The sequence below is a fragment of the Pinus tabuliformis genome, chromosome 7 (assembly GCF_031772625.1).
Source record: "Pinus tabuliformis cultivar Carrire ecotype Pingquan chromosome 7, CPIR1, whole genome shotgun sequence".
NCBI lineage: Eukaryota > Viridiplantae > Streptophyta > Pinopsida > Pinales > Pinaceae > Pinus > Pinus tabuliformis.
The window spans coordinates 430,034,545-430,059,666 of NC_142293.1; the positions used below are offsets into that span (position 1 = coordinate 430,034,545).

The window sequence follows — 25,122 nt, forward strand, 5'->3', positions numbered from 1 at the left end:
ATAAAATATGTTTTATCTTTTACATTTAAATATTATTTTATATTTAATAAAATATATTTTAAATTTTTATAATTTAATAGTTAAATAAAAAAGTTTACGTAACAAGAAAATTTATCATAATTTAGTTGTCCAATGAGTAATGAGGAAAATCATAGTTAACTACTATTTGAGAATGAAACGTCATCATTATTGTTATTCAAGGAAAACCATGTGACTTGAAATGTCGAGTTCATGGCATGGTAGGCTCTCACTCTTACTAGATGCCTTTAAATCATGGATTGCTAACTTATTTTCTTACATCCAAGGCAAATAATCTCTTAGCTAAGTAAAAAAAATAAAAATTAAATCATACTCCAATGCATAAAGAAATATTTTTCTATTACACACATTCAAAATACTTTATAATTAAAGGTTACTTAAGTGTATTTAAATGTCTTATTATTATTTTCAAAATACCCCATAACTAGTCAATTATATAAAATAAATTTAAATAAACATTGAAACACTTATTTCATGATATATTTAATATAACTAAATTGATAAAAAAAACCAGTTTTAAAAATAATAATAATAATAATCATTAAACATATATAATTTAAAAAAATATGTAACAATATTCTTAATTATAGAGATTTATCTCTTTTTATTATGAATTTTTTAACTTATAAATAGACTTTATTACAATATCACGAATTAATATTATACCATGTCTAAAATACTATAAGATCTATATCATACTTATTACTACCACATATATAAAATACTACCAATGATCTATATCATACTTATTACTATGACGTCTAAAATATTATCACTGATCTTCATATAACTACAAATAAATTTTTATTTTTTTAATATTTCAAACTCAAATCTCTACCACTTTCTTAATAATTATTAAAAATTAAATTAAAATTAAAAAAAAAAATATTAAATCAATTCTTATTTAACATGTATTAACCTTAAAATATCTTCAATCACCGGATACGATATGCAAGACACAGGGATGTAGTCTTGATAATTTACACTTTATCAACATATATACAACACAATATATAAAATATACATGAATGGATAATGGCTAATGCATGCATGAAAGGCTTTCTATTTTGGCGAACATATATACAACACATACCCATCATATTAACTCCTAATTTTTACACAAACTCAAAGTCGCGTTCGACCATCTTGCGAACTCTTTGGCTCCAATTTTGCAGTTGAACAACGCTATTTGAAACCTCTACAAACATTACTCACCCGAATTTTATGGCGATCTATATGCCGGAAGAATTATAATGACAAAAATACAAAAGATGAATGGAAAACGAAAATGAGATTACTTATTGTTTTTAAAATGAAAACTAATAACCAATTACATATTGTTGGGTTATTACATCTTGTTTTTAAAATCAAAACTATGAGTAAAGTATTGTTGGGTTATTACATCTTGTTTTTAAAATCAAAACTACCCGGTAAAGTAAAAGCAAAAACACAGTAAAAATGAAAATTTTGAAGTAATTATTTACAGCGTTATCGAGCTCACACCCAGCGTGCTATCATACAAAAATATTTTAAACTACCTCAGGGAGGAAACAAATAAAAACGTTTCCAAGGAAAGTGCGAATTCACTGGGGAAAACGAGGGCAGAGCGTATTTGAAAAGCACGAGTCCATTGCACACATTCATTCCTGTTGAACTCAACAAAGACTTTCACATAAAATTTAAAAGCAATAACACACCGTTCAAACATTTAAAAGCAATCTCATTCGAAAAATCAAAGATCCACCTCCATTGCAGGTCTTGAATAGCTCTTCACTTATACTGAACAGAAATGTTATGATAAGTTTGTATGGCAAACAGTTCAGGTCTGCTTCTTTTTTTTTACAATTCTGGCTCTCTCAGCTTTCTCCTATTTTCTGAGTTACAGGTCACCAATAGTTCTGGTAATTTTGACGTTTTCTTAACTGAGAGGTGAAAATTTCATGGACAATTCCAGAAATCTGCACTATTTGACTAGAAATATGTCAAAATCTAAACAGAGAATGCGAACTCCATAGGCTTCCAACTGCGCACGACTTCCTGTTAAACACACATGGAGAGCGAGAGAAATATCAAAGATAAATCATGCAATTCATTTTTTTATTAACATGAGATATACATTTATAGTACAATACGTGACTCTTGGGTTTCAGATCCCAAGGTCTCTTGGACTGCTTTGGTCTATTCGGCTTTCACACTAACCCATTTAGGATTAGGTGTCCAACATTCCCCCCCTTAATCCGAAGGGTTATGTATGAGTCCAAGAAGAGAGCTGTAATACAAAATGTGCAAAAAAATGCATGGCAGCACTAGGCTGAATGTGCTCTATGAAATGTTGGTAAAAAGGGCAGTGGTTTAAGGATGACCACCAACACTGGAATGCTTAGTGCAGTTCTCGGAACTCTTCCAAAACTGGCAAGAAACTGAAGTTTTCTGCTAGAGGAAGTGATCCTATTGTTTTAAAGAGGGAAACCTTCAACCATAAAAGGGAGGTCTCACCCCGCATAAAAGGTAAAACTTCAACCTGAAAAGGGAAGTCTCAACCTGTGATGGTTTAAGGATGACCAACAACTCTGGAATGCTTAATGCAATTCCTGGAACTCTTCCAAAGCTGGCAAGAAGCTGGTGTCTTTTGCTAGAGGAAGTGTTCTCAATTTTGTTCCTGGAATGCTTCCAAAACTGGCAAGAAGCTGAAGTCTTCTGCTAGAGGAAGTGTCCCAGATTGCCAACTGAAGGCATGTTCACGGGCATCTTTGTCTCTGGCTACAACTCTGAAACTGGTGTGGCAGGTTGTGGCTCAGGCTCGCTTGATGTGACTTTGAAGCTTGTAGATGACCATCATTTCCCCCCTGTCAGATACAAGGTGAGATGATGGAGGAAACTCAACTACAAGACTGTTCAATATTCTGGAACAAGTTCTGACATGTGTTTGGAATATCTTCTTGGCTGTTGATGCCCATTGCCAAGAAGTGATCCATCCAAGATGAATCTTTGTTCTTGCAGGACGTTTGTTTCTGAAGCATCTGTGTGAAGAATGACTAGTTTTATGACAGTGCTTACATGGTTGAAGATCAAAACAGTGATCTTTCAAATGGCCAACTCGATCACAGTGTTGGCATTTCACGATCTGTTGTTTTTGTTATTGTTGTTGTTGCTGTAGAAGAGGGGCAGAATCTGGAACAGCTGAAGCTGAATTGTCATGAGGAGCAGGTGAACTGTCATGAATGAATCCGGCACTCTGAAATTGAATGGGCTTGGCGTAGTCTGGAATATGAAAGGACAAGTCCTTGTCATATCCAAGGCCAGTTCTGTGCTTGTTGTGGACAAGTTGTTCCCAAGGTTTGATGATGGGCTTGGGAAGTGCAGACTGAGTTTCTGCATCTGTATGTACAACTGCTGCTTTATTGGGTACTGAATCTGAATGAACTTGAACAATATTGACTTGCTGTTTATGGGAGTCTGTTTCATTGTTCTGAACAGAAACAGGTTCAGAATGATGACTCCACTTGTGTAATTCTTCCTGCTGTAGCTTTGTCTCAAGCTGCAAAAACTCTATCTTTTCTTGTGCATTTTGTATACATTTTTGAATGTCAGCAATAATGTCTTTATTGATTATGATTGTGCTGTCAGCAGTGGATACGATTAGAGTTCTCAATAACTCTAATATTCTTTCAAGCTTAGCCATTTTTCTTAGCAGTGGGCAAATAAAGAATGTGAGCAATTATGCAATATCTTCTTCTACAAACAATATCAAGCCTTAATGGTGGGCTTTGGAGCAACCGTTAAGACCAACTTTCAACATATACCACTTAAAAATTTGGCTAAAAATAGTGAGCTTAAACTGTTGAAGAGAAACTCCAAAGGTAGATTCCCAATGCAAAATGGTGTATGTAAAGACATAAATAAATACTACCTCAACCTGTTTAAAAAATTGAATTCATGTCCTATTCATGAGAACCTCAACTGGAGCTAATCCTTCCTCGCCCACAAGGCGCAACTGGTATTTTCAGTGCCTTGTTTTTAATTTCTGTCAATCTACAACACTACCTTCTTGGAGCCAGATGCCATCTGTTCTCAGCTGGGTTCATAAAATATTTCAGGGAACACTTTGATCAGAGTATCGAGCTCTTCATCCCCTCGAATAGCAAGCTGCAAATGTCTAGGGGTGATACGCTTGACCTTCAGATCTTTGCTTGCATTTCCTGCCAACTCCAAAACCTCTGCAGTCAAATACTCCAAAATAGCTGCAGAATATACAGCAGCAGTTGCTCCCACTCTGCCATTCGCAGATATACGAGATTTCAGCAGGCGGTGGATACGTCCTACTGGAAACTGGAGACCTGCACGGGATGAGCGAGAAACAGGCTTCTTCTTGTCCTTATCCTTGTTGACAGGGGCCGAGGACTTGTTCAGCACAGGAGTACTCAAACAACACGGATCATGGTTATATCTTGTTCTATGAGAGTCTAGACAACAAGCTTTGAGACATCCTTCATTGGATCAAATTTAGGGGATATATTTAGCTCGGAGTGCCAACAATTCAATTGGTTTTGGATGACTTGGAAATCCGAAAGTTTACAGTTGAATCGAACAACATGTCTCTGTGACAAAACGACTTGCAGAGTTGTATCTTGAAAACAAAGAGAGACAATGGCTTGAACCACCATTCAACATGACGATTGCATTTCCAGTTCTTCTCTTAGCGTTACCACAACACGGTGAGATATCTTGCTTGCTGCGATTTCAAAATAAAACAATCTTAACTCTCAACGGCGGGACAGGAGGAGCGGCTTCAATGAGAGGAAATCCGATGACTGCATAAATATATAATTTCATATTTGATTGAAGGACATGTATGAAGAAATGTACTGCGGATTCAAGTCTGCTACAGCTTATTGAACACTGCCTCTACTAATGGCAATTCACTTGAGGAAATGCTTGGTGTGGCAGCGGGGGAAGCCGATTCAATACTCAGGGAACTTCAAACCACTCTTTCGGTTCAGCAGGGAGAAATTGCTGAATTTGCTCAGCAAATGCGTGAAAGAGCCCGCACAAGTATCGAGTTAATAACATCAATATCTGGGGCTACAATGGGTTTCTTTGAGAACTTAGCAGATCAAGCATCTAAGTTTCAGCAACACATTGAGCATTCTCATGAAGTTCATGAGCAGAGTATCATTGATTTTCAGAAAGCTTACGAGGAACAATCAAGACAAGAGGAACAACAACTTATAAACGATATATCTAACCTTGTTGCAAATGCAATGGTCCGGAAAGCAAACATGGATGCTCTGAGAAGAGTATTTATCACCAGCGAGAAACCACAAGAGCAAATAATTTATCACCGACAGTAAGATCTTTTACAGGATGTCAAAGTCATTACGTGCAGCGGGGAGAACGATTTGCACTCCTTTGCAAATTTATATCATCGACTTTACATTCCAGAAACTCTAAAGCTTAATGGAAACTGGACCTCGGACAAATCCGCCTACCAAGAAATACCAATATTCGCTCAACACTCAACCGAGTCGATGGCTGTCGTATATGGACACCATGGGCAGCAAGAGAGATATGTATGTAAATACAAATATCAGTCCACTGGCAACTACGCTTCAGCGTTTGGTTGTGAAATATACTACCCAGAAAATGAGTCTCAGGTCCAACACTTCAATACGGCTCTCATACAGCCAACCAGCCACATAAAATTTGTCCCAAAGAATGAAGCTACAGCAACGAAGACACACTCAAATATGATCTCGTTCTCCTCAATACACTTCCAGAGTTCATGGTTTTGCATAGAAATGGGAGCTCGGCCTTTAAGGAGTTAGCTCCATGTCCAACATAAGAAATACGACCCACAACTAGTGCTGATGATGAGAGACTTCTTCAAAATGCAAACTCATCCCTTGGGTAGTCAGTTCCATGTCCAACTTAGAGGAAACTACTTGTCTGTACAATATTTAATACCCCCAATACGTATGCTCAAGCTAGAAAATAATGCGCAGCTCAGAAAATGAATGTACAGCCACCGGAATTAAAATCTCCGTCAGGGTTTCAGAGAGAAGAGCGCCCCCCACTGCGTTCTGGATCTCAGCGCATTTATTGACGACATTGTGATCGTTCAGCCCTTCCTCTTCTTCGATCAAGAACTCACTGTAGCCATTTTTGTTGTTATTGCTAGGCGTGTGTGAGTGGTCGGGTGACACCTTAACGCAGGACACCAGAACCCACTGAATCAGAGCGAACCCGATACCAATCGAATGTCGATACCATTTAAACGCAGAGACCCTTCCATTCAATATGATTTAAATATGGAACAACGTTAAAATGTTGCCCGGACGAGACAGTTTATTGATAGACAATTCGCAGAGTGGGCGAATGTCTTCCAGGAGGTCTGCAGATAATTCACAAAGCGGACGTGCTTCTTTCCGTAAGGCTTCAGAAGAAACCGTCGGCCCTATTACTGCATAGCAGGCTGTGAGTCTGTTAGGGCAGAAAATACCATATACCGCATTCAGGTTGGCATGGAAAAGGCGCGTCAGAGTAATGAGCAGGACAAGCAACAGACAATGAAAACTGGCGTGGAAAGGGCAGAGCTGGCAGAGGATTTGCAGAGGAGTTATTCAGTCATCAGCGCTAAAACAGGTAGTGACAGCGCTATTCAAAAAATTTAACGTACACCGCTTCTGTCTGAACAGTATGGACAGATGTGCAGCTCCGACACAGGTAATGAAGACCACATCAACGCTATTCAAGGCAGCTCAGACGCAGGTAATGAAGACCACATCAGCGCTATTCAAGGCAGCTCAGACACAGGTAATGAAGACCACGCTGATATAAAACATTTGAATTTGCAGATCTAGCACGCCAATTTTACTATTTCAGGATTATGGGTAGAGGTGCAGCACTGACATGCACATAAAAGGCCACAGAAAAACAAGCGGCTCTAATACCATGTTAAACACACATGGAGAGCGAGAGAAATATCAAAGATAAATCATGCAATTCATTTTTTTATTAACATGAGATATACATTTATAGTACAATACGTGACTCTTAGGTTTCAGATCCCAAGGTCTCTTGGACTGCTTTGGTCTATTCGGCTTCCACACTAACCCATTTAGGATTAGGTGTCCAACACTTCCTGTTCACCAAGGGAAGGGTTATCCCTCCGAGGGGGTTTCAGGTTATCCCTGCGAGGAGGTTTATGTATTCTCTTCGCTCTGCGCCGTTGCTGGGATTCTTGCAGATCTTAAATATTGAATCCGCCGAAGAACCCAATTGCAGTAACTCTAAACTGAACGCATATCTTCAACCCTGTTGCTTCAGCTGTGAATTAAACACCGTCGGTGCCGCTCACCCCATTTCCGCGATGTATGAGGAAAACACATTGCGTGAGCGGTAAATATAAATTCAAATTTCAAATTTCGAGCGGGATTGTGAAATTCAAACTTAAAATTCAACGTATGGCCGTATAGTATACCCTCGCATATTCCTACGGTGTGGTGGTGGCGGTGACACTGGAGGTGGCTGGAAATTCCTCGCGCTCGGCTTTGGATGCATTAAAAACCGCTTGTCCATAATGGGATGCCCATCGATTGTCCGTTGTTCGTAGTAAATGTTGTTGTATGGGTCATAGCCGATGGATCCGCATGGGCTTTCAAATCGGGGTATGTAGTATGCATCTGAACCAGCCACCGTAGGGGCATTTAATGCCCTATGGTAGGCTGGTTAGCTCTTGCCCTAGTCACAAGCCTGGTAGCCCGTAGCGACGTCAAAAACACAAGACTTGTTTGAACTTTGAACTGTCGCAATAAGTGAAAGGTGGCATCTTTGACTGGTGCGCTAAAGGGTAGGCGGAAAATGTGTGGTTGGGACGCCCAGTCACCCACTCAAAGAAGATTGCATGCAGCTTCTGAGCACTAAAAAGAGTCCGTAAGTGGAAGGTGGCATCTTTGACTAGTACACTAGTGGGTCCTTGGCACGTCCAGTTGCCCACGACTTGTGAGTCATCAAGGAAGATTGCATGCAGCTTCTGAGCACGGAACAGTATCCTGAACAGTATAAATATGCCTCCTCGGCCGTCCGCTTCAAAAAGGCATCTTTGACGATTGCATGCAGCTTCTGAGCATTAAAAAGAGTCCATAAGTGGAAGGTGGCATCTCTGACAGGTACACTAGTGGATAGGCGGAAAGTAAAGGATCATGTGTGTCCTTGGCACGTCCAGTCGCCCACGACTTCTGAGCACGGAAGAGTTATCCTGAACAGACCGCCCTACTCATAAAGGTGCCTCCTCGGGTGCGCTTCAACTCGCTTATTTATTTTGTTCAAGTCCCTACTTCTGCCGCATACCTGCTTCTCACAGCACTTCGCTGCTGCTTCGTATTCTTTCAACAGTTTACCATACAGGCCTTTCATTCATGGCTAGAAACTTGGGATCCATAACTGTGCTCATCATCACCACTCTCTTAACATGGAATCTCATAACCCCATCCGAAAGTCGTTACCTGGGTAAACACTAATCAGCTTTAACACTAAAATTTATATCAGAAATTTGCATGTGGCTTTATTATTTGTTTTCTAACAGATAAATGTTTGTATTATATTTTTCCACAGCTTATATTGGGAAAGAGCCAGTAATACAGCAGGTACCACACCGCCATTCTCTATTTTGTTTTGTTCAGCATGTACTCTGTTGTACCCAGGGTATATTTATTTATTTTGAATGTAATATTTTCTAGTTAATTTATGCATATATGTTAATTTTATTGAGTTAATTTAATTATGATAGAGATATATTTCGTAATAAAGTATTTAATTTTTATATAAATTGAGTTATATATTATACAAATTAAAATAAAAATGTATACATTTAAATGAGTAGAGAGGTTCATAAGAATGTCTAGTATGAATATTATTGTCTATTTTTCATCAAAAGTAGAATTTTTCCAAATTTTAAAATAACTAAAATTAAATAATTATACAAAATATTTAAATAATAAAAATTCATAAAAAATTTGCACAAAAAAAAATTAAATTTTTCTAAACTCAAATTAAAACAGTATTTAAAATAAATCTATGCTAATTTATAAAAATCTTCATTAAATAAGATTTCCCATTTAACTATTTGAACGATCCTGGATGCCTTTGCGTTGTGGTAAACTGGTCGTCAAAATAATAAATATATATTTCGCATTAATGTGAAGTGATTGAAAAGTAACGTGTTTTTGACTGATATGTGCTGCAGGGCAGCGTAAATACAGCCAAAAGTACGAAGCCAAAGCCAAAACCAAAACTAACGGGTGGATTGTTATTCGTGTCCCTTCTGCCAGGGCATACACACCCACTGCCTCCCGGCCGTTCTGTACCCTGCTGTCCATAATTAGAGTAGTCAATCATGTACCTTAAATATTAAAGAAGTCAATTATTGATGTAATGTTACTAATTTTGTCCATTTCACTTTTTATTTTTAATATAAAAAATGGTGATACTCTATATTAATCATATTGAAGATTTCTTTTGTTTGAAAATGTTTTATTAAGTAGGAGAATATGGAAGAAGTGGTGATATTCCAAGATGAGTTTTTCATCTAGAAAGCATTTACGTTTATATTTATTGATGATTTTTTATTAAGTGGAAGAATATGGAAGAACTGATCTTCCAACACGATTTTTTCACCCAGAAAACATTGACGTTTATGTTTATTGATGATTATTTTAGTTGTAATCGTAAATTTTGTAAAGAGAATTTGTTTTTTTTCCTGAGCATTTCATCTTTTAATTTTCTATGTCATTAAAAATAGTTGTGGCAAGAGACTTATTATTCATTTTTCTTTCCCGTTTTCAAAAGACGGGATTATTTGTGTGTATATTTATCTTATTGCGAAGTTTTAGTTCATAACCTTGAAGAAGGGAAAAACCATATGAATTCTGTTCCATCATCATATATTTGTAACTTAGAGGTCAGATGTTTTCCAATAATAGAGTCCTCGTTTGATTTCTAAAGGAGGGTGGAGGCATGTTTATGGCCGCTTGCGTAAAATGTATATTGTTTAAAAAATATTTTATATGTGAATGAAAAATTTATGCTAGGTGGTTCAAATTAGATGGTGGAATTTTATGTGTGGCATAGTTTTTATATAAAAATGTTTATTTAAATTTAAAATAGAGTTTATAAAAAGATGTGTAAAAGGAATTTAGATTAGCATATAAAATAAGTAAAAGAAATAAAACAATATATTAAAACCAAATTATAGTCTAAAAATATTTTTGGGCTGGATATTTGGAGAGAACAAGTTAATATAACTATTTCTCAATAATGGAAGTGATTCATACTAAAGTTATATAGAAGTATTGGATCATTGCAATCGCACATGTAAAATAATTAATTTTTTGCAAAAAATTTACAATTTACTATATGATATCAGTAAAAAAAATTAAAAGATCTTTTTATACTAATTCCATCCATCAAACTCTACCCTATAAAAGCCTCCATCGGAGCATAACAAGTCCTCTTGAAGGTTAGGCATAGGTGATGGTCACATAAACTATGAGCATGATGCCTAAAGTGTTCAAATCACATCGCCTAACTAAACTCAACCTTGTGGTAAGAAGGACCAACATTTGGCCTTCCATGCATACATTTCACATTGCTTAAAAATTCCTCTATGTTGACTGTAGCGATGAATAAACTATGCTAAAGTAAATTATGGGCCATGGTGGAAACCAAACCAATCACACCCGACATATGTTAATCTTGCACAAGATGGTCACCTACCCCTCAAAATTCACCAATTTTAAAATAGTTAATATGGAAAACTAAAAACATTTTTGACCCACAATCCTTTGAGAATATAGTGGGGCACCTCCTTGTGATTGTATGGAGGTTTGTCAAAAACCATCAACCTCTTGTACATCCAATGAGCTATAAATAATTGATATTTGTACCAATTAATCCCAATACACATCCTTCTCTAGGATGTTGTCTAATTCTACGATAAATAAACAAGGTCATAATATTTTATCCCAATCTTATCTACTCACATCCTAATATATTCATACTTCATCGCCTTCTATTCAAAAATAGTATTGAGGCTTTTAAAAAAGTAAAATATGTTCCTTAGCGTTTCAATGTCATTGTCAACATTGGTGTTTACATATCCAACGAAAAGTTACGGGATTGGAATTGAGAGTTCCTAGGTGACACTAGTTGATGTTTCGCTTATGTGCATGTTTTCTCTCAATATAATTTATAGACTACAACTGATTAAGAAAAAATGACATTTTTATTTCCCTTCTCAACTTGTAAAGTTTAAAAATTGTAAACATAATAGTTGGATAAATAAACCTACCTTGAATTAAAAGCACTGATGGAGAAAATGACTTTAGCATTGTTGGAAGCAGTGATGAAGAAAATGCATTTAACATTGTAGGAAACAACGAATATCGATAAAGAAAACCTTCGTCATTCTATCCATTATTTCACTGCTCCAAATCACATCTTCTTCTCCTTGACAATGCACAATAAGGTTTTGACACAAGAAACATGGGTGATAACTGCATAGCAACATAGTCCCTTCCCATTTATGTGGGGTACGCATTTTGTCATTATTATGGAACTCTCTATTTCCATAATAGTTTCCACAAAATGTCACCTCTTTTGGTAGCTATCGATATGATGACATAATTAAGGTAGTGCAAGGTCCACCTTTTTTCGTTATTCAAGAACACTTAATTTCCACAATCAATTTTGCAATCTGTTGGTATTCTTGCTTCCATACACTTCATTGAAATATCAAGATTTGGTTACATTGTGTGGACTGCGGAGGGGTGGAGAAAGAAAGCTTCCTCTGAACCTATGCATTCCACACATTGTATCAATGAAAAGTTGGTGTTTGTCTAACTAACTATCTTGTGTGGCTGGTGCTAAGGAAATTATCTAATTTCAAATATTTGTAATCCCCTTTCCAATGTTCTTGCTCGTAAAGATTCAACTCGTTGGTGTGGGGATTTGTTTAAATTGAAAATGTTAGTATTAAATCTCTCACTTCATTCCATTTACGCAATGCAGAGTGTAGAGGAAGCTTCTTTCGCACAATGAAAGCTTTCATTGTAAGATCCATACAATGAAAGATCCTCACAAGGCATTGAGTTATGATGCCACATGAATTAGAAAGGATTTATCAATTAGATTAATACATGCAATTACAATTTACAACTAACAATAAGTTATTATCACTGATATTTACTCTCAGGTTATTATTGGAGATGTTATGGTGGAGTCACATTATGAGTTTTCCCAAAAACTTGCAATCAAACAGTCAGCCAGGATCAAACTTCAACCTAAGAAAAACTACTCTAGAAACACCAAAACCACTAAAGAAATGTTATTTAAATAAATCTTAACCCAAAAGATCATCAAAGCCATAAGGCTTTGGCTTCTTTCAATTTGAGAACCAAATTGCCTTCGATGTGCATGGTCATGACCTAGTCTAGGCCACTAATGAGATTCCCTCCATTGAACATAATAAGCATCAATGATTTCTATACTCCTCCCACTAATGCCCCAAGTATCTTCTCCATGTCCACTCCTCCTTCTTCCTCATTCAATTCACGAACTGCAAGATGCATGTCCAAGCTACATAGGGCTTTTTCTCCATCTCCATTCCTCCTTCCTCCTCATCCAATTCACAAACTGCAAGATGCATGCCTAGGCTGCATAGGTTTCATTTCATGAGATGGCACATGTAGCAAGAATTCATGTTGAATATCAACATGATGTTCTCTGTAGTAAGCCCATGAATCTTTCCCATGAGAGACTTGTCAACGATTTTCAATAAAAGATTACGTCCCATGAGCTCCATGATCTAGGTGGATATTAGTGGCCACCTGTCAAGTCCACTTGGACCCCCACTTTTATTTCTCTCAGCTTTTCAGTTTCCTTAATTGTAGCACAATTTACTATTTTTAGCAATTTTTCGGGTCCTAAACTTCCGGAGCCATTTTGAGGCCCTAAACGACGTTTTTTGGGAAAACTGGGAGCAACATGGGTCCATGGACCAAGGTTGCTCTTCCCAAAGTTGTAGTTCTCGTATAGATATTTCTAACGAGATATTGTGCGCGTCAAACGGAGATCATATGCCAAAGTTATGACCCCGGGAAGTTGATGTACCAATTTACCCAAACGGGGCCCACAATTTGGCGTTTCATCTTCTAGGGTTAGGTTTTTGGATGTTTAGGGTTTTCCATTGTTTCGCAACAATAAATGAGATTTCGAGCCTCATTGTAACACAGTTCAGAGGCATGTAGCCGCCACATCTCTTCTCAGAGATAAGCTACCGTCGCCCTAGCTGGTTTATTTCCATTTCTGTTTGTAAGGATATTTCAGTATTTTACATTAATGAAATGAAGTATTATTTCCGCTACATCTCTGTGTTTATGGTTATATTTGTAATTTATTGCGTTCCTGTTTAAATCCAGACCAGTGGTATCAGAGCGGTCTGCTTTTTTTCTCTGTTTTTGTTTGCATGTCCCCAACGAGGTCGGGATATAAGGAGTTAGGGCTTGAACTGGTCGAACCTTTGCAAGACCAACCTCGCAAATCCCAACGGCCTCCCATGGCAGATGAAAAGAAAGACGATGGAGCAGGAGATCCTATCAAAATCTTGCTCGAAGAAGCCCTCGAGCGATAAAGGAATGTGATGATGGATAGCTTTGCCCAGATCCTTCAGCTGCTACCCAAAGGCGACGCATCGGCTTCCGGCAGCTCCTATGGAAATGTCACGCCCTTTAAGGTACAAGTTAATTTGGAAATCCCCATCTTCGAGGGTTAAATAGATGCAGATGTCGTAGATAAATGGTTAAATCTGATAGAGGGTTATTTTTCTGTTCATGACTTTTCCAGTCGAGAAAATATTATTTTCGCTCTTATCAAAGCAGCCCCCCACGTCAAGGACTGTGGGAAACCTACTGCGAGCTAAAGGATGAAAGGACAGGCTCACTATTTTCAGTCGCACCCACTTGGGATTCATTCTAGGATGCCATCAAGGAGCAGTACTACCCTGTCGGAATCTATGAGGATCAATACATAAATTGGACCACGCTGTGGCAGGGAAGGGACCAAGACGTGCCGGAGTTTACTAATATTTTCCATACCCTTCACACAAAGTTGGGTATCAAAGATTCGGAGCAGTATTTGGTACTCAAATATTACGTCTACTTGCACAAGTACATCCAGGAAGAAATAGAATTTCTGAACATCCCCTCGCTCGGCACAACATACTGATATGCCATCAAGGTCGAGTAAAAGTTTAAACATATGAAGCAGGACTTTGGATCTGTGAATTCGAAGCAAGGGAAAGGTGCCCCCAAACCACAGAATAAAGGACAAAGCCATGGCAGGACGACCCAAGACAACCTGCCGAAGCTACAAGAAAAGAATAACACCGTGAAGCCAAAAAAGGACATAGGAAAGTGGTGTGAGTTCCATAAGATCTCCATTCACAACACAAGTGAGAGTCGGGCCAAGCAGTCACTGGTGGTTGAGCTAAAGGTTTCAAAATCAGATGCATGTTCTGACTCTGAGTCAGAACCCGACAAGGGGAATGACAAAGGGAAGTCAATTATCGATGCGGAGCCCAACGCCACCGTTGCCACCATGAAGATACAGAAGGAGGAACCCGAAGATCCTGAGGAGGAGGAGCACCTCCTCCACTCCTAGATGTGGGTAAAGGGCTCCTCGCTATAGTTCATTATCGACAGCAGGAGCCAAAAGAACCTCATTTCGGCAGAGGTCGTGAAGCAGTTGGTCTTACCGACCACAACGCATCTATAACCGTACACCATCTGGTGGCTTCACCAAGGACGAGATCTTCGCATGAGTTAGCAGTGTCGTCTTCCATACAACATCAAGCCCTTCACAGACGAGGTATTGTGTGACATTGCTCCCCTTGAAGTTTATGATGTATTATTAGGACAACCGTACTTGTGGAAGCGACATGCTATGTATGAATCAAGGCCCCTCACTATTATTGTTACATTGAGAAATAAGTTGTATACGATACCAGAGGTAGCTTCTGAGCACGGAAGAGTTATCCTGAACAGACCGCCCTACTCATAAATGTGCCTCCTCGGCCGTGCGCTTCAACTCGCTTATTTATTTTGTTCAAGTCCCTACTTCTGCCGCATACCTGCTTCTCACAGCACTTTGCTGCTGCTTCGTATTCTTTCAACAGTTTACCATACAGGCCTTCCATTCATGGCTAGAAACTTGGGATCCATAAGTGTGCTCATCATCACCACTCTCTTAACATGGAATCTCATAACCCCATCCGAAAGTCGTTACCTGGGTAAACACTAATCAGCTTTAACACTAAAATTTATATCAGAAATTTGCATGTGGCTTTATTATTTGTTTTCTAACAGATAAATGTTTGTATTATATTTTTCCACAGCTTATATTGGGAAAGAGCCAGTAATACAGCAGGTACCACTCTTTCACCGCCATTCTCTATTTCGTTTTGTTCAGCATGTACTCTGTTGTACCCAGGGTATATTTATTTATTTTGAATGTAATATTTTCTAGTTAATTTATGCATATATGTTAATTTTATTGAGTTAATTTAATTATGATAGAGATATATTTCGTAATAAAGTATTTAATTTTTATATAAATTGAGTTATATATTATACAAATTAAAAATAAAATGTATACATTTAAATGAGTAGAGAGGTTCATAAGAATGTTTAGGATGAATATTATTGTCTATCTTTCATCAAAGTGGATTAAAATAAAAAATTTAAAAATAACTAAAATTAAATAACTATACAAAATATTTAAATAATATAGATTCATAAAAATTTTGCGCTGGAAAAATTAAATCTTTCTAAACTCAAATTAAAACAGTATTTAAAATAAATCTATGCTAATTTATAAAAATCTTCATTAAATAAGATTTCCCATTTAACTATTTGAACGATCCTGGATGCCTTTGCGTTGTGGTAAACTGGTCGTCAAAATAATAAATATATATTTCGCATTAATGTGAAGTGATTGAAAAGTAACGTGTTTTTGACTCATATGTGCTGCAGGGCAGCGTAAATACAGCCAAAAGTACGAAGCCAAAGCCAAAACCAAAACTAACGGGTGGATTGTTATTCGTGTCCCTTCTGGAAGGGCATCCACACCTACTGCCTCCCGGCCATAATTAGAGTAGTCAATCATGTACCTTAAATATTAAACAAGTCAATTATTGATGTAATGTTACTAATTTTGTCCATTTCACTTTTTATTTTTAATATAAAAAATGGTGATACTCTATATTAATCATATTGAAGATTTCTTTTGTTTGAAAATGTTTTATTAAGTAGGAGAATATGGAAGAAGTGGTGATATTCCAAGATGAGTTTTTCATCTAGAAAGCATTTACGTTTATATTTATTGATGATTTTTTATTAAGTGGAAGAATATGGAAGAACTGATCTTCCAACACGATTTTTTCACCCAGAAAACATTGACGTTTATGTTTATTGATGATTATTTTAGTTGTAATCGTAAATTTTGTAAAGAGAATTTGTTTTTTTTCCTGAGCATTTCATCTTTTAATTTTCTATGTCATTAAAAATAGTTGTGGCAAGAGACTTATTATTCATTTTTCTTTCCCGTTTTCAAAAGACGGGATTATTTGTGTGTATATTTATCTTATTGCGAAGTTTTAGTTCATAACCTTGAAGAAGGGAAAAACCATATGAATTCTGTTCCATCATCATATATTTGTAACTTAGAGGTCAGATGTTTTCCAATAATAGAGTCCTCGTTTGATTTCTAAAGGAGGGTGGAGGCATGTTTATGGCCGCTTGCGTAAAATGTATATTGTTTAAAAAATATTTTATATGTGAATGAAAAATTTATGCTAGGTGGTTCAAATTAGATGGTGGAATTTTATGTGTGGCATAGTTTTTATATAAAAATGTTTATTTAAATTTAAAATAGAGTTTATAAAAAGATGTGTAAAAGGAATTTAGATTAGCATATAAAATAAGTAAAAGAAATAAGACAATATATTAAAACCAAATTATAGTCTAAAAATATATTTTTGGGCTGGATATTTGGAGAGAACAAGTTAATATAACTATTTCTCAATAATGGAAGTGATTCATACTAAAGTTATATAGAAGTATTGGATCATTGCAATCGCACATGTAAAATAATTAATTTTTTGCAAAAAATTTACAATTTACTATATGATATCAGTAAAAAAAATTAAAAGATCTTTTTATACTAATTCCATCCATCAAACTCTACCCTAGAAAAGCCTCCATCGGAGCATAACAAGTCCTCTTGAAGGTTAGGCATAGGTGATGGTCACATAAACTATGAGCATGATGCCTAAAGTGTTCAAATCACATCGCCTAACTAAACTCAACCTTGTGGTAAGAAGGACCAACATTTGGCCTTCCATGCATACATTTCACATTGCTTAAAAATTCCTCTATGTTGACTGTAGCGATGAATAAACTATGCTAAAGTAAATTATGGGCCATGGTGGAAACCAAACCAATCACACCCGACATATGTTAATCTTGCACAAGATGGTCACCTACCCCTCAAAATTCACCAATTTTAAAATAGTTAATATGGAAAACTAAAAACATTTTTGACCCACAATCCTTTGAGAATATAGTGGGGCACCTCCTTGTGATTGTATGGAGGTTTGTCAAAAACCATCAACCTCTTGTACATCCAATGAGCTATAAATAATTGATATTTGTACCAATTAATCCCAATACACATCCTTCTCTAGGATGTTGTCCAATTCTACGATAAATAAACAAAGTCATAATATTTTACCCCAATATTATCTAATCACATCCTAATATATTCATACTTCATCGCCTTCTACTCAAAAATATTATTGAGGCTTTTAAAAAGGTAAAATATGTTCCTTAGCCTTTCAATGTCATTGTCAACATTGGTGTTTACATATCTAACGAAAAGTTACGGGATTGGAATTGAGAGTTCCTTGGTGACACTAGTTGATGTTTTGGTTATATGCATGTTTTCTCTCAATATAATTTATAGACTCCAATTTAATAAGAAAAAATAACATTTTTATTTCCCTTCTCAACTTGTAAAGTTTAAAAATTGTAAACATAATAGTTGGATAAATAAACCTACCTTGAATTAAAAGCAATGATGGAGAAAATGACTTTAGCATTGTTGGAAGCAGTGATGAAGAAAATGAATTTAACATTGTAGGAAACAACGAATAACGATAATGAAAACCTTCGTCATTCTATCCATTATTTCATTGCTCCAAATCACATCTTCTTCTCCTTGACAATGCACAATAAGGTTTTGACACAAGAAACATGGGTGATAAATGCATAGCAACATAGTCCCTTCCCATTTATGTGGGGTACCCATTTTGTCATTATTAGGGAACTCTCTATTTCCATAATCGTTTCCACAAAATGTCACCTCTTTTGGTAGCTATCCATATGATGACAAAATTAAGGTAGTGCAAGGTCCACCTTTTTTCGTTATTCAAGAACACTAAATTTCCACAATCATTTTTGCAATCTGTTGGTATTCTTGCTTCCATACACTTCATCGAAATATCAAGATTTGGTTACATTGTGTGGACTGTGGAGGGGTGGAGAAAGAAAGCTTCCTCTGAACCTATGCATTCCACACATTGTATCAATGAAAAGTTGGTGTTTGTCTAAATAACTGTCTTGTGTGGTTGGTGCTAAGGAAATTATCTAATTTCAAATATTTGTAGTCCCCTTTCTAATTTTCGTGCTCATAAAGATTCAACTAGTTGGTGTGGGATTTATTTGAATTTAAAATGTTAGTATTAAATCTCTCACTTCATTCCATTTACTCAACGCAGAGTGTAGAGGAAGCTTGTTTCACACAATGAAAGCTTTCATTGTAAGATCCATAGAATGAAATATCCTCACAAGGCATTGAGTTATGATGCCGCATGAATTAGAAAGGATTTAGCGATTGGATTAATACATGAAATTACAATTTACAACTAACAATAAGTTATTATTACTGGTATTTACTCTCAGGTTATTATTGGAGATGTTATGGTGGAGTCACATTATGACTTTTCCCAAAAACTTGCAATCAAACAGTCAGCTAGGATCAAACTTCAACCTAAGAAAAACTATTCTAGAAACATAAAAACCACTAAAGAAATGATATTTAACTAAATATTAACCCAATAGATCATCAAAGCCATAAGGCTTTGGCTTCTTTCAATTTCAGAACCAAATTTCCTTCGATGTGCATGGCCATGACCTGGTCTAGGCCACTAATGAGATTCCCTCCATTGAACATAATAAGCATCAATGATTTCTATACTCCTCCCACTAATGCCCCAAGTATCTTCTCCATGTCCACTCCTCCTTCTTCCTCATTCAATTCACAAACTGCAAGATGCATGCCCAAGCTGCAAAGGGATTTTTCTCCATCTCCATTCCTCCTTCCTCCTCATCCAATTCACAAACTGCAAGATGCATGCCTAGGCTGCATAGTTTTCGTTTCATGAGATTGCACATGTAGCAAGAATTCATGTTGAATATCAACATGACGTTCTTTGTAGTAAGCCTATGAATCTTTCCCATGAGAGACTTGTCAACAATTTTAAATAAAGTATTACGTCTCATGAGCTCCAACTACTACTTATTTGTAGGTTGACGCTTGCACATTATGCCATCACCTACTATGATGTCAGAATAAGCAAAACTATTCTATTGTAAGACCTACATACTATCTTGATCTTCACAATAAGAAGATACTTCTTGTTTTTTATCCTCACTGCAAGATACTTGTTGATCAAAACAACAAGATATAACAAAAGTATATTGGAGATTAATCTAGATTTACATTGTTGTGTTTGTTTTTTAGTTGCTTCCTTATTAAGGAAGGTTACAAGTAATATAATAGTGTTTGTAACAACTGTGGTGAAAAGTTCATATCATAAAGTAAATGAAGGAAAAATAAGACCACGGTTAAGGGACACTTATTCCAAGATGAATTTTGGGAAAATATATTCTAGTGGGCATCACTGGATGTGTGTTTTGGCTAAGGAAATTTTGCAAGGCTAAGGCAAAGGCATTAAAAGGAAAAAAGGCATTTTTGGCACATTTATTTATGAAAATAAAGGAAATTAGGAGAAAAGTAAGGTGAAAGGTCATAGGTTGCATGTGAGGAGGAAAATGAAGGAATTTAATGGAAATGAAGAAAATAGAGGCCTCATTCATAAAGAGGCTTCTGAGGATCAGTTGGTAACCTTTTGGCAGTTTAGCTTTGGAGCTCAACTTTTGGCAGTTTAGCTTTGGAGCTCTGTCATTATTTTCTCTCTCTCTCTCTCTCTCTCACTCTTGGTCACTTCAAGTTTCTTGGAGCACTCTACCTTGAAGAAAATGAAAAGAAAAATAAGAAAAGGAAAGGAAAATAAAGCAAGGATCAAGGAAAGGAAAGAAAGATCAAGCAGCTTCAGTAGGAATACTTGTAGGTAAGGTTTTGCAAATGTGATTTCCTAGCTGGTATGGACATGCATGGCTTTTCATGTTGATGTATGTCTCTATTGTTGTCGGTGGCATGGTTTTGCCGAGTTATGAAAGTGAATTTCAACCTAGCCTTGCCTATTTCCGAATGCCATGGTGTTGGGATGTTTATTTTCAGTCTTTGAGCCTTGCTTTTCCTGATTGATTTCAAAATTCGCGGCGGAGGTGGTCTCAAGTTCCATTCCAAAAGGTCTAGGAATCCCTTGACCGATTTTGGCAGGATACACAGCAAAGCATGAGGGAGAAGTCTCGGTTAAGGGCCTAGTGATCTAGGTTTGGATTGCAGTAAAGCCTGAGAGACTAGCCTAAGTTTAGGACCTAGTGATTTGGTTTGGATTGTGGTAAATCCTAAGAGATAAGGAGATGGAAAATTCCTCAAGGATAGTGATGGATTCTGGATGGCATTCCAAGTTTAGCTTGGTTGTGATCGGAGCACTAGTTTTGGTGTGATCACGGTTTGGTGAGGGTGGAGGCGGTTTAACCTCTAGATTCCCTTGTTTGTTATTAGATTGGTTGTTCTATGAGATACCACATTCATGCTTGGAATATGGAACGGGGGTCATTGGCTAAAAGAGATATTTGGTTCAGCCATGTTTACAGTTGAGTGGTACGTGTAAGTCCCGAACCTAGTTGGATGTGCCTATGATTAATAAAAGATAAGTTCTCTTAGGTTTTCAATTGTGTATATGTGGATTTAATGGTTGTCATATTGTTGTAGGGAAAAGTATCCGACTCGGATGACCCTATCCCACTCTAAGGGTGATAGTTCCTTAGCAACAACTGTAAAACAAACTACTTAAGGTTTACTTCTTTATGAAAGCAAAAGAGAATGGAGAAATGCACTAACCGTTGCCTTGCGCTTAATGTCGAATCCAAACTCCTCTCTTTGGCCGCTTTCTCCTAGCTCCTTGTTCTTTTGCTCGCCCAGCTACAATGAGATCCTGCAAAATAACAAAGAAGGAAACTACAAGAGGCATGCAATCATAACTGGTTCATGGATTAGTGTAAACCAAACATGCAATCATCACAATATATTATTGGAACAAGAGCACATAGAAGAACCTCAATAGCTTTTATTAATGAAGAAATAAAGGTTCTGAGAGTATTACAACCATTGAAGGCTCCAACCCAGCAACACCTCCCAGTAGAAAGAATTTCTCCTCTTCACCTCTCTCAAACAATCACCCAATAGTTCTATAATGAAACCAACAGCATATCATTACTTTGCACAAAATTCCAGCCTCCTGAGCTCATAGGAGAGAGCTCAATATATAGATGAATTGAGAAAGGATGAGTCAGCTTGCAACTGATGTGTAGCTGCCTTGTGTCCTCTCTCTCTTCAGTTAATCTTTAGTTGATCTTCAGTTCTTGAGTCCACTTGGAGAACCTTGCTTCCACTTGGAGAAACAGAGCCTCTGACTCATCACAAGGCGAAATACCTGATCCAAGTGTCATTTTTGGAAGATTCCAGAGCAATGACTCAGTGTGCCACTTGTCTCATCTCGCTCAGCGCAGGTGGCCTTTGTTCTACTTGCTTTGCAACGCAGGTACACCATGGAGCAACTGAGTTTCAGCGCAGAAACCTAGTGGAGCACCTGCTTTGATTTCAGGATTGCTTGTTTTTGAGTGTTTTCAGGTGGAGAACTGATCTGAGAGCTGTTGGTTTGCTGACCTTGTTCCTCTAGGGGTAGGAACATCATGTTTAGGGAACTTTGGATCCCTTGGATTATTGACAATTCATGCTTATCACTGTAAGGCACAAATTTGTCTATAACAGATGCCCCCTAAAGTATGAGGTCGTTTATCGGGTGAAATGCTTTATTGAGAGGATCCGAAGTTCATTCAATCTGCTGAGAAGTGTCCTGTAATAAGATACAATACGATACATTATTTTTCATACATTTTCATGATCTAGCTGAGGCGGGCATTCCCATGCTCAGCTTTATAAATACATTTTGGTACATAGAACAGACGATCGTCTGATTGTAGACTGATAATTCTCTGCTGAAATTATCATCCTTTGAGAAGGATGATCATCTGCTGCAATGATGTACATATCAAATGTCTTTATATCCTGAATATATATCGCAGCCCGGATGGATGAAACTAGATTCGGGGTCTTCAATCTCTTCCGATCTTCACTCGATGTACAAGTCGATCCATGTGAGAATTTCTTGAAGTCGAACATGGAAAGACATCGCTTGATTACCGGTCAATGATGTAAACCGTTAACAAGCGCGAGAGGGATCACCGATAAGGATGATGACCCTCAAGGTATAGCAGTACAATTCACATGGTGGGAATAAAGGACTCGGCGTCGACCACCATGCAAAATCCTCTGGTCGAAGGTCATTGATGTATACCTGTCGCCAGAAGTGAGAAACTTGCCATTGAGGCATGCAAGCTTCAAAGTACTGAAGGGGTTGTTCCTAGATCAACTCCTTGGATAATGAGCTGATGTCGACAAGGAGCGATCCGTCAAAGGAGGGCCTTAATGAATCCCACATCAGTGACACGGAACGGAGCTAGTGATTGTGATGAGGTGAAAACAAACTGTGATGTATGATTCAGGGTGGCGGTCATGAAGTGGATGAAGGATAATGTATGGCAGTGGGTGGGACACGGTTGACTCTTTGCAGAACCACATCTCTTGAACATATAACGACACTGATGTGATGGATCGGTAGCATTACCCCAATTGTGGATGGTGTGGCGAGGACCATGGTTATGAGACCGGTGAATGAAACAACCCAACCCGATGTGATACGGAGGACAAAGTGTCATGTTCAAGAGTGACTTGCTACCATTAATGCTGTGAGGTTCTCCCAATTTTTCCCCAGTCATTGCTGACCAGTACCTCTTTATTTTTTTCAAGCTTGAGGAGGATAACATATGCTTGTTCTATAACCTGCCCTTCGGGCAAGCCCATCGCTATGTTTTAACGAGCCTAGCGATAGGGAAACTCGTTCTCGTCTAAAGACAAGTTTGTCGCTATTTAATCGTTTTAACGAGTCTAACGACAAGGAAAACTCGGTCCTTTTCATTTTTAGAGAGTCTGAAAAGGTACGGAAAGTTAACTCCAAAATTCCTTTTTCATCTTCTAATCCCTTAAGTCCGAAAAAGTATAAAACAATACAGAAGGGATGAATTTTCGATTGCTTTAACGAGCCGAACAAAACAAGCGCTCGATCTTTTTGTGCAATAATCCCTCAGGTCCAAAAAGATTAAAATCTAGAGGAGGGATAGCTTTCCGGTCGTTTTAACGAGCTGGAAGGCCAAAACTCGGCAATCTTTTCATATTTTACGAGTCAGTGAAAAGAGCTTAAAGACGACTCGTCTTTCGAGGAACGAGTGATTAACAGGGTAGCAGTAGATTCCAGGTACAGGTTGGAATATTCCAATCACGGCAGTGTCACAAGGATGGCTTAGTGAAATCACTCTTCGCAGCTGTTCCTCAAAAGAAGGTAAACAATCATATGGAGATGAACGATTGGCCAAATGAACGGATGGAGGTGATGGCATATAAACACGACCAAGGGCTTTTTAATATGGCAGTCAAAGGTTACATTTACCAAGGTTATTTACCGGTTCATTTTTTCTGGGTGAGCTTGAACTCTAGGGGAAGATTGCTCACAACTTATTTTTATTTTTTAACGAGCATGAACATTGCTAAAACTGCTCGAATCTTGCGTTTATTTTTTAACGAGCATGAACTGTGTGCTAAAACTGCTCGAACATACCAGTCATAATACAAGAAACGCCTCAGGTGAGGTAGTCATATTTAAGGAGCTATACCTCACTAGTTACTCCAATTTGGCAAGTTTTAACTTTCGCCCCACATCCTTTCTTTATGCAAGCTGGAAACGACTAATCCTACGAGTTTAACGGGTTAGACCTACAGGTTTAAAGGGAGGACCTAAAAATTTAAAAATTAAATAGTCGTCCTGTGCTCGCACTCCAAAAGGTTTGCATGCCCCTAGGTATAAAGTATAATTTCGAGATTCTGTCCTCTTACTTATTATCCGAAAAATGGTTTTGTTTGCTGCCGCAAACTAAACTCTCTTTTCGGCGATGTCTATCATTAGGTTGCTAAGGATGGTGACTACTTGTTGCCGCAATTTCCTCTCTTTCTTTGAAGACTGCCCCTACTCTCTTTCAAAACATATTGTTTTAATGGGTGAGGCTTGACATTCAAAGATGGTGCCTTCTTGCTGCCACAAATAGATCTCCTCCTTAGGAGAGCCTACTTTTTTAGACAAAGGGAGCGATTCTTCCGCTTCAACATAACTTTGACAAAAGAATTTTATCCTAGAACAACCCTCTCTTCCTTTTTCGGACGGGGTACGGACTAGTCCATTCTTCTGCGGAAATTAACTTTATACCTAAGGTTTTCTCTGCCCGAGGCAGGCCAGGGTGCATGCCCCCTGGGTCCCAGTTCTTTCTTTCCGAATTACTCGCATTCATCGGGAAGTAGAACCGGGGGTGGAGGCATTTCTTGAGTGAATAA

General features: G+C 37.5%; 2 long non-coding RNA genes and 2 pseudogenes across 2 annotated transcripts; 2 read left to right on the forward strand and 2 right to left on the reverse strand.

Moving 5' to 3' along the window:
* Nucleotides 1-4,110: 4,110 nt before the first annotated feature.
* On the reverse strand, nucleotides 4,111-4,710 carry LOC149247791 (putative histone H2A variant 3 pseudogene; annotated as a pseudogene).
* Nucleotides 4,711-8,147: 3,437 nt separating this feature from the next.
* Nucleotides 8,148-9,508, forward strand: LOC149247792 (uncharacterized). The gene is made up of 3 exons (XR_016265658.1): nucleotides 8,148-8,547; nucleotides 8,653-8,684; nucleotides 9,284-9,508. It is a non-coding gene; the product is annotated as an uncharacterized LOC149247792 (long non-coding RNA).
* A 5,653-nt stretch (nucleotides 9,509-15,161) lies between these two features.
* LOC149247793 (uncharacterized) lies at nucleotides 15,162-16,324 on the forward strand. The gene is made up of 3 exons (XR_016265659.1): nucleotides 15,162-15,382; nucleotides 15,488-15,519; nucleotides 16,125-16,324. It is a non-coding gene; the product is annotated as an uncharacterized LOC149247793 (long non-coding RNA).
* Nucleotides 16,325-19,275: 2,951 nt separating this feature from the next.
* Nucleotides 19,276-19,814, reverse strand: LOC149247794 (glutaredoxin-C1-like; annotated as a pseudogene).
* Between the last annotated feature and the right edge of the window lie 5,308 nt (nucleotides 19,815-25,122).